This window comes from Poromitra crassiceps (assembly GCF_964638095.1).
Source record: "Poromitra crassiceps genome assembly, chromosome: 7".
NCBI lineage: Eukaryota > Metazoa > Chordata > Actinopteri > Beryciformes > Melamphaidae > Poromitra > Poromitra crassiceps.
In genome coordinates, this window is record NC_139628.1 from 17,003,958 (window position 1) to 17,015,045 (window position 11,088).

The following is an 11,088-nucleotide window of genomic DNA, read 5'->3' on the forward strand; positions in this document are numbered from 1 at the left end:
GATCGCTTGCGTTTGGCCGAAGACCGCTTGCGTTTGGCCGGCATGGCACAAACACGCACCCACTCCCAACTAAACTAAAAACTGAAAATACTAACTAAACTAAACTGAAATAAAACAACTACTGCTACGACTAGATCAAACGGAACTGAAATAAGGCTAATCTACCGGCTACCAACTCGATCAAACTGAACTAGAATAAACGCTAAATACTAAAATGAACTGACGCTAACGCTAACGCTAAATGAGCTAAGCTAACTACAATGAACACTAACTGTAACTACGCGCTAACTAACTATCTAAACTAAATCTACTATAAAGACTATACTAAACACTACTACTGTACTAACAACTAACAAACTAAATCAACTACGCTAACCAACTCGCTCTAAATCTGACTATAAATTGCTAAATTGCTGAATTTCTCTATCTATAAATCGCTATGTATTGCTGTCTCTCTCTGTATCTAACCAACCTACTATAAACCCACCCTGAACAAAGGATCCCGCCTTCCTTATATACAAATCTTTGTTAGAGTACTTCCGGGGCAGCGGGAGAGGTCGGATCCACATTCACCTATTGCCCAAGGGCGCCAGCTAGTGGAAACCACTGAAAAAACAGTTTGCCGAGTCAACTCCTCAACGGCAGTCAACCGTTGGATTTTTTTTGACGAGTCAACTCGTCGACGGCAGTGAACGTGTTAAGTAGCTTTTGTAAGAGATTTTTACATAGCTGTAATGGTATAATGAGTATAGGGTCATACCGCATCCGGGAACCCCCATCCTGCGCAAGTAGGGTTCCCAGAGTAAAACATGGCCATGTCCACCACTGTGTATGACTCCCCTCATGTTACAACTTGGCTCAAGGAAGTAAGAAATGAGGGGGGTCATACACCAAAGTAAAAGTTCTTATAAGGAATTAAATCAAATAAAACATAACACAGCACACCATAGAATTCGATAAAATAGATCAAACACAGCACACAATAATAAAACATAAACCATAGCTTAACCCCGTGACAAATATGTATACACAAATGTACCATCGTTCCACCACAACTATAAAAATGACACTGTGGGTGATGATAACACACCCGGTGAAGACCAAACCAAGCTGAAATGTTTGTATGATCATGTTTTTCCTGGAGCAGAATTTGGCGTGAATTTGACTTTTACTGAATGTTTTCTCCTCCACGACACCAGCAGAAGCACTGGTTTGAGTGTGACTCATCTGAGCTGCACTGCACTCTGGAGAAAAAAGGCTGATCAGTGTTGCTTCTAGTCAAATTATCCAGGAACGTTTCTTCGACCGTTTTCCTGTTGGCAGCGGAGAGGTTGGTCTTGAGCCTGAGCAGAGCTGAGAGATGTTTGTCACTGTAGGGAAAAGAGAAAATTATTTTTCTAAACAACACTAAATCAATCCGATGATCAGTTCAGTCACAAATAGAGGCATTTATAAACATGAACATTTTGTTCACAACTTCACATCTACATCTTCACACTGTCCAAGAGCTAAACTCCTATATGTACGCCAATAGCCTACGGCCTCCAGAAGCCGTTACATCCATGGTTACTTACAACACCTGAATGCGCTCTATAAACTGCTACAGAGATAGCCTAGTGTTAGCTTATCTAGCTAACTGGCCAGCTAACCATCTGTCTTGCTGTTAACACATCTGGCACGTAACATAGTAACAGCTAGTGTTCATTAGTGTCTTTGCTGGCTAGATAGCAGTTTAGGTAACAAGTTAACTGAGCTGAGTTTGGAGGAGGCCTAATTTAAAGAGCAGAGCCTGCCATTCATTCGGGGTTGCTGGAGAGTTCCGTTCTTGTGTGTCCCGCGCCCACAGGAGAGGAGGACAGCTGCCTCCCTCTCAGCAGATAGGGCCGGCGAGTCCATATAGCCTTTTCGGTCATCACACGCTCTCCAGCCTTATACCAGCGTCCGGCCCGCCACCGTGCGCTGCCAGCACCGCCGACCAGCAGTATATCGAGTCGGACGGTGCCAAGCTCAGACCCCGGGGGAAGGGTATTTTGAAGTGACTTGATCTCGTTTGTAGTGGTTTTGCCTTAACATAGACGTTCCCCCAGGGACCGTTGGGAAGCCCATTTAGATACTCACCTGTGATCACCTCCATGTGTTTTACTCTGTTACTCAAAGCCTGTAAAAAATAAAGCTGTATCTATTTTTTCATACTCCTGATTTTTCTCTGTTGCTTGGTCTCCGTCAGGGCCCTTTCCGGGCTGGTTTATTACAATACTGACTGAGGAGCCAGCGCTTTGTGACCACATGACCTCACGGTCATGTGACCGTTGACCTCTCTTCCATGAGTTATCATGAGTCATCATGAGTCATCATCAACACAAAGCAATAGAGAGGCAAAGTGGAACGTCACTTCCTGCTTCAGCAGCACTGTATCTTCCATTAGGCTACTACAGTATCTAGATGATACACCCCAGGCTCCACAAATTCTAACAATGGTCGCAACAAGTCTCCTAAATGGGCGTGGTCAACCATTGACTCAGACCTGCCGAAAGTCTCCTAAGCGGGCGTGTCCGTGGAAACCCATGGGCAAAACGCACGTGCCAAAATTACAGTTGAACCGTCTTGCTTGAAATCCCATCTCTTGACTGTAGGCTACCAGAGGTTTTCATCCGCCATTTATTTTCCCATAGACATTTCGTAAAATGTTTATAAAATAGTTTTGCTTCGTCGAACCAAACAGTTCAGCTAACACTATAATCGGGAGAGACCATAAAACGGGGCGGCTGTGGCGGTACCTGAGGCCTGCACGGAGGCCTAAAACTCCAATCTCATCATCCAATCACCGTATAATCCGATATGGAGTCTAATGTGAGAAAGGACATAAGGCAATCACCTATTCACAGTCCAATCGCCCTCCAAATGTGAGATGGACACATTACCAATGACCTGCTGCTGCTGCTTCTCCTCTCCTATGATCATGCCCCCTCTCCCCTCTACCATGGAAAACAAAGCTGCATATGCCAGTCTGTCTGACGATCAAAGTAAATTTATATATTATAGACCAGGCGTAAGAGTTGGGGCCAGTTGCACCAACAGGGCTTAAGACTGGGTATAAGCTAAGTCGGTCATAACTTTATGACCTAACAGCTACGCCGGTTGCACCAAGAGGGCTTAAGCCTTATTTTCACTAAGCCCAGGCATAACTCTTACGCCTGGTCAGGAGGAGGCGTAAACTGCCTGTGCCTGTAACAGAGATCTCCGTGGTAGTCTATCAGCGGAGACCTGCTGTGATTGAGTCCTCACGGTCCTCATCGTTGTCAAGTCGCCTTCGAAGCATGACGTGCGGTTATAACAAACTAGTTGTGTGGCTTAGCCTTCCCAAATGTTGAGCGTCGTTTTTTAGAATTTAATACATAGAATTGGGAACGCTACATTCAATTTCATTCAGACTGCCTGGCACTCAATCGCCGCCATTTTCCCCCGGAGCTTCCACAGGAGGAGGGAGGGTGGGAGGAGGGAGGGTGTAGTGACGCACATACAGTAATGACCATATGGCACAGTGACGCTCCAAGCAGGTTGCGAGGCACATTTTTGGGCCAATCAGGGGGCATTCCCCGGCAATTCACATGGACGCGCATTGCTACAACCGGCGTAGTTAAGACCAGACGTAAGCCCTGTTGGTGCAACAGGCGTAAATCCACTCTAAAGACTGGTCTTAACTAAGACCGACGTAGGAGTTACGACCAGGCATAGTTAAGACCAGTTAGTTATTTAAGGTAGTTAAGACCATCAATTTGCATACAGGGAAAAGAGATCCACAGACGATGCCATCTCCTTGGCTCTCCACACTGCTCTGAGCCACTTGGAACATCCAGGGTCCTCCGTCAGGATGCTCTTTGTCGACTACAGCTCGGCATTTAACACCATCCTTCCTGACATCCTAGTGGACAAGCTGGTTGCCCTGGACTTCCCCTCACCCACCTGTGCCTGGATCAAAGACTTCCTCACAAACTGCCCACAATCTGTTAAAATCGGGACACACAGCTCCTCCACCCTGACGCTCATCACCGGCTCCCCACAGGGCCGCGTGTTGAGCCCGCTCCTGTATGGCATCTACACCCATGACTGCATTCCCACCCACCCCACCAACACCATCATCAAATTCGCGGATGACACCACCCTGGTGGGGGCTCATCACGAATAATGATGAGACGGCGTACAGGGACGAGGTGCAGCGGCTGGTGGAGTGGTGCGCCAGGAACAATCTCTTCCTCAACACCAAGAAAACCAAGGAGGTGGTCATTGACTACAGGAAGAATAAGACTGCCCCTGTCCCGCTCTACATCAATGGGGACTGTGTGGAGAGGGTCCCCCACTTTAAGTTCTTGGAGGCACACATCTCTGAGGACCTCGCTTGGTCAGTCAACTCTGCAGTGGTGGTAAAGAAGGCCCAGCAGCGACTCCACTTCCTGAGAGTACTCAGATGGAACAATCTCGAGGAGAAGCTGCTGGTAACCTTCTACCGCTCCACCATCGAAAGCGTACTGGCGTATGCCATCACAGTATGGTACGCTGGCTCCACCGCAGCTGACAGGAAGAGGCTACAGAGGGTGATCAGGACAGCCGAGAGGATAACTGGCTGTCCTCTCCCCTCCCTAGATGACATAGCCAGCTCCCGCTGTCTCTCCAGGGCAGAGCGGATCATCCGCGACCACCTCCACCCTGACCCTGGTCATCACCTGCTCAGCCTGCTGCCCTCGGGCAGGAGGTACAGGAGCATCAAGAGCCGAACAAATAGACTGAAAAACAGCTTCTTTCCATGGGCCGTCCGGACTCTAAACAACAACAGCAGCCGTTAACTCCCACTCAGTGCAATACTTGAACATGTGCAATATATCAAAACGTGCAATATTCTTTTACTACCTCAGCAGTATTTTATTAGTATTTTATTATTGTTTTGTTTCTGTTTTTTTTTGCCCCCCGTCTAGGTGTCCTGTGTCCTTATCTGTTCTAATGTTTGCTTTTCTTAAATGTTTTTAATGTTGTTGTTTTTTTTACGTCTGATTTTAATGCACTGTCAGCTGAAGCACTCTTAATTTTGTTGTATGGGGAACTGTGCAATGACAATAAAGGCTATTTCTATTCTATTCTGGTGCAACCGGCTCCAGGTGATGAGAGGAGACAGATCAGACTCCTGCCTCCACTGTGTCCTGTTAAACAGATCAGAGAATATTCAGAAGATGTCTGATTGCTATCTAGGAGACATATTCAGTTTAACTCAAAGATAATATAGGCTGCACTGCACCTCTGCAAATTATTTCACTAAAGCTAATATTTACAGTGACATATTAAAGCTACATGATATTAAAACTACATGTCGCTCTGTCTCCTGACCTGTCTCTCTCACCTTACCAGTGTGTGTGTGTGTGTGTGTGTGTGTGTGTGTGTGTGTGTGTCTGTCTGTCTGTCTGTCTGTCTGTCTGTCTGTCTCTCTCTCCTCTCTCTCTGCAGTCTGTGTACAGGATCAGTCAGGCAGAGTCAGTCCTGAGCCTTCAACCAGTCAGAGGATCAGGGACTCCGCTGTGACCAGCAAGCCATCATCCCTCACCTACTCCTTAGATGTGGCCCATTGTGTCAACAACACCAACAGCCTGAAGGTGTTTGGCCAGGCATTTGGGCCACCTGCCAAATATACTGGTATGTCTAATTGATATTGGCAGCATACAGATAGATAGATAGATTTTTATTTCTGTGTCATGCACCATATTCAAGGTGCCCAGCCTGTCTGGGCTTACAAGACACAAATCATTCAAGTTCAACAATACAAACAAATCAACAAACAAGCTACAAAACGCTCAAACATAAACAAGACAGAATTATATATTCAGATGAACAGCTTCTCCATTCTGAGTTTCCAAGCCCTCCCAATAAACCTGGCCAAACTGAAGACTTCATCTCTGAACAACCATTCCAACTTCGCATCATCTCCTGACCAAAATAGTTCTGGTTTCTTATTTTGCATTAACTGAAATAGAGACAATCTTGGTTCCTCATATAGCGTACAATGAAACACAAAATGAAATTCATCTTCCACAACACCTAATTCACATACAGTACAAAGTCTCTCCTCCTCAGCAATAGAATTGAACCTGCCAACCTCAATAGCCAAAGGGAGGGTACCCGTTCTCAACTGGGCACATAAAGATCTTCTGGATCTATCCAGGGGTAAAGTAACATAGGGTTCTGGAGTGAACATATTTTTAATTTGAACATATGTTCTAAGTTTTGGTTTGAGCCAGATGTCATTGGCCCATTTTTCTTTATAATCAAGAAATAGCCTATGTTTAATATAGCGAACACTACAACGTAAACTGTTTCTGAAAATAAATTGCTGGTCAGCTTCCCTGAACACATCATTGATATCATTACACCATGGATAGTTATGTGCTTTATCCCAGTTAAACACTTGTTTTGCAACTCTACTCTCTGGCATATTAGATAGACGGTTCCACAATCTCAACATTTCACCTTTTTGTTTGATCAAACAAGGCTCCCAACCCATATCCCCTTGAAAAGCCAACACAGGTGTAAATTTATGTACGCCCAGAAAACATCGGATTGCACGATTTTGGATGGCATTCACCTTAGAAAATTCCTTTCTTCCCCAAACTCCAGCTGCATAAAACAAAACTGGTGACACACATGCATCATAAAGCTTTGAAAATGTAGCATAACCAAGATTTTTACAAGTTTTCACTTTACTTATTACTGAACCCAGGGCTCTACCAGCAGTGTCGGCCAACACACTGACGCCCTCTTCAAACGTAGAAAATTCATCAAAAGTAAAACCCAGATATTTATATGAACTGGTATATGCCAATGACATAGCTCCAACATGAAAATCAAAATGCTTCTCCTTGTACCTGATTTCCGGAAATGTACAATTTGAGTTTTTTCTCTATTAACTAATAATCTCCATTTCCTACTCCAAAGATGAACAACATTTAACATAATCTGCAGCTCTTTCTCATTCCCTGCTAGGATAATTATATCATCTGCGTACAACAAAACATTCAAATTCATATCACCAATTTGCAGACCAAGATTTTTCATTTTAATTTGTTGGGCTAAATCATTAATAAACAAAGCAAAGAGGGTAGGGGAAAGAACGTCACCCTGTTTGACCCCAAGTGGGGTAGAAAACCACCCTGTTTTCATATCGTTCACCTGCACACAGGCAACCGGGGATTTATACAAAGCTTTAATTGCTTTATAAAATTTTCCATCCACACCAGCTGAAATAAGTTTAAACTCCATTAAATCCCTGTCGACACAATCAAACGCTTTCTGAAAATCAATAAAACAAACAAAAGTGGATTTCCCCTCCGAAATCCTAGCTCTAATAACTGTATTCACAGAGTAAATATGATCTAAACAGGACCTGTGTTTTCTGAATCCGTTCTGCTCCTCCACAAGTATATTTTCAGTCTCTAGAAACTGAGACAGCCTGGTGTTTAAAATGTTAGAGTACAACTTATAAACAGTACTTAAAAGGCTAATGCCCCTGTAGTTAAGTGGGACTCTGGGGTCATTTTTGGATGATTTAGGGATTGGTTTAATGATTGATTTGCAATCCGATGGAACAATACCACTGTCAAAACATGCTTGGAAGAGACAAGTCAAAAATGGCAACAACTTGGGAGCTTTTAAAACTTCATTAGAAAGACCCTCAATACCAGTTGCTTTACGAAATTTAGCATTTTTCACAGCCTCTCGAACTTCCTCTAAGGCAGTGGTTCCCAACCTTTTTACACCAAGTACCACCTGAGAAAGTAGTTGGCTCTCCAAGTACCACCACCGACGTTAAAATACAGTCTATTCAGCCAGGCCCGTAGCCAGAGTTTGAGAAATACCGAGGTCATTTTAGCGCGGCGTGGGGGGACCAGGGGGGGCTGTGCACCCCCGGATAGAAAATTTTGTCCATTTTAAAGTAAAATGCTTCAATCTGGTGCACTTTGAGAGCAAAATGAAGAGGCTAGATCTATAAAGAACTACATACATCATGTTAGATTAATATCCTCTTTACTGTGCTGTTGCTTTAAAATGATACAAAAAATAAATGTCTCCCCATATGATATAATTTATATTCTGCATACAGGTCACATGGCAGAATACTGCTCAATTAAATACAATGGCCCATCTACACAAACATCACTTACAGGGGAGTTACTTACCCATTCACTTCAATAGAACTGTCCCCAAAGTCTAGCCCCAATCTAGCCTCAATGCAAAATCTGAATGTTGTGAGTTATCTCTCTTCTATAGCACACAGAGAGGAAGCAAATTGTTGCATTTCCGATCAACTGTCGCATTAAAACATCAATGACAGATTAATAGATCTGGGGACCAGGGCTATTTAAAAAAAAAAAAAAAAAAAAAAAGATTGGTGTGGAAAATACCGAGGTCATGACCTCGGTGTCCTCAATGGTAGCTACGGGCCTGTATTCAGCTATGCACAGTTCACGCAGGAGGCAAATTTATTCCAACCTGCAGCCTATGTGCAACCTGCAGCAGCTGCACTTGTGCTGGGTTGACTGCTGTCTTCACCTCCTTGTGCTTCATCGTTGCTGCTCTCCTCTACTACAGCTCTTTTACGATTCCCTCCCGTTTTGATCCACTTCATAATTTAAACATTGGGATTCCAGGGATCAAGTACCACCAGCAGGGGGGGCGCAAGTACCACCTACCTTGAGAAACACTGCCAATAATATTAATAATTATTATTATTATTTCACTTTCACATGTTTGAAAACTACTACTAATGACCACCATGGATTTTGCACAAAAACTTTTTTTTTTTTTTTTTTTTTTTTTTTTTTTAATTTTCACAGAGCCTTCCAAGTACCACCAGCAGGGGTCGCAAGTACCACCTACGGTACGCGTACCGTAGGTTGGGAACCACTGCTCTAAGGTAACCTCAGAATTCAAAAAAGGGTTTGGAACATAATTTGCCTGGTCAGACTTCTCTTCCAATGTATTTTTTATTTCACATGTTTGTTTAAAAAAGATTTCATCAAATACATCTGGGATATTGTTCCTTGAAAATAAATCCGCAAAATCATGTTCCCATGTATTCAGCACGAGGGCAGTTTTATGTTCTCCATTTTCTAAGACAATTTCCATGGGGATTTTAGAATCTTTCCTAGGGCCCAATATATTTATCTCCCTCCAGAAGATTTGAGGGTTATTAATTTGTAAATGCTCCAAATTAAGTGCATAACCTCGATCAAATCTCCTTTTAAAAAACCACAATTTTTTAGAGCTTAATCTTTGGGAATGGGACTTGCTCTTAAGAAACCGCTTCTCTGCAGATTTAAGATGTTTCCATAATTTATCCAGTTCACCATTCCAATAGGGTTTCTTTTCCTTACATTTCTTAGCTCTAGACATATTGTTTTTTACAATCAGGTGAGTGTCCATTTCTTTATATAACATATTAACACATGTTAACACAAAACAAACCATATAGTCTATCAATATTAACCTGATTTTTTTGACATGATAAAAGATGATCAATAAGCTGTATCAGAGCGAGACAACACATATCAGAGGATAAAAAGGTTTCTGGGAAATTCCTCTGTCTACTTTTCGTTTGATTAGCATGCAATTCCAAAGGAAAACACACAAACTTTCGGTTTGTGTGTTTTTAGTGTTCTAACTTATGTTCAACAAGGCTTCATTTGTATCATTCCCATGACCAAAGCAAAACATACACTCATAACATGATACATACTGTATACAACTCTCATATTTAAAATTAAACAATCGAGAACAAAGGTGCCCAAATTCTTTCCTATTAAGCGACAAAAGTAATTGGATGGATGGGCCGTGGGCTAAAAATAAATGTTGACGTTATCTAAAATTACATTACATTTTTATTTTATAGACAATCTACATTGTAAATCTAAAATATGTCTTCTAGTTTCATATGGTGAAAGTATCACCATGTTTTTTCCCCCTTTCAAAACCATGGAGGGCCAAAACAAACTGAGCGTCATCCAAGTCTGGCGCCCGGGCCAAACTTGGACATTCTAGCCATGATGTAGAATTCTTTAAATATAACGAATAACACCTCTGTCTGTCTGTCTGTCTGTCTGTCTGTCTGTCTGTCTGTCTGTCTGTCTGTCTGTCTGTCTGTCTGTCTGCCTGTGTTCCTTTTTCATAGGAGAGCTGCTTGGTGTTGACTACCTGTTGTTCTCCCTCTTCAATATTCGCAAGATCCGCCCATTTCTCACCAGAGAAGCTACACAAATTCTGGTACAGGCACTGGTACTGTCACGCATTGACTACTGCAACGTCCTTTTGGCAGGCCTCCCTGCCTCTGAAATACTTCCTCTTCAGCTCATTCAGAACACAGCAGCCCGTCTGGTCTACAATTTACCTAGATTTTCCCATGTCACCCCCCTTTTCCGAGAGCTTCATTGGCTTCCCATCCTAGCACGCATCAAATTCAAAACTCTGGCACTAGCTTTCAAGGCCGTTCACCAAACAGCCCCCTCATACTTACAGTCTATGGTCACTTTTCAAACCTCTCACCGCCCACTCCGCCCCTCCACTAGTGCAGGACGTCTCACCCCTCCCCTGCTACGTGGGCTCAGAAGCCGCTCTCGGTCGAGACTTTTCTCCTACCTGGCCCCAAAATGGTGGAATGAACTTCCCCCGGACATCAGGACTGCTGCATCACTCCCCATTTTCCGCAGGAAACTTAAAACTCACCTCTTCAGACTTTATATTGACTCTTCCTGAATTCCCTCCCTTCCCTCTGCCTGCTTTCCATGTGTTTGTAATTGAATTTTCTGTTTCTTATATGATTGCTCCTTTAACTGTTCTCACCTTTAATCTCCCCTTTTATATTGGCTTCTCATATTTTTACTACTGTTTTTCTATTTGATCTATTCATGTTATTGTGTGCTGTATATGATCATGATGTAAGTCGCTTTGGATAAAGGCGTCTGCTAAATACCAATAAAGTAAAGTAAAGTAAAGTACCTGCTGAGTCAGCCTGGAGCCCCTGAATGTGAACCCTGACTCAGAGGGATGTGGATG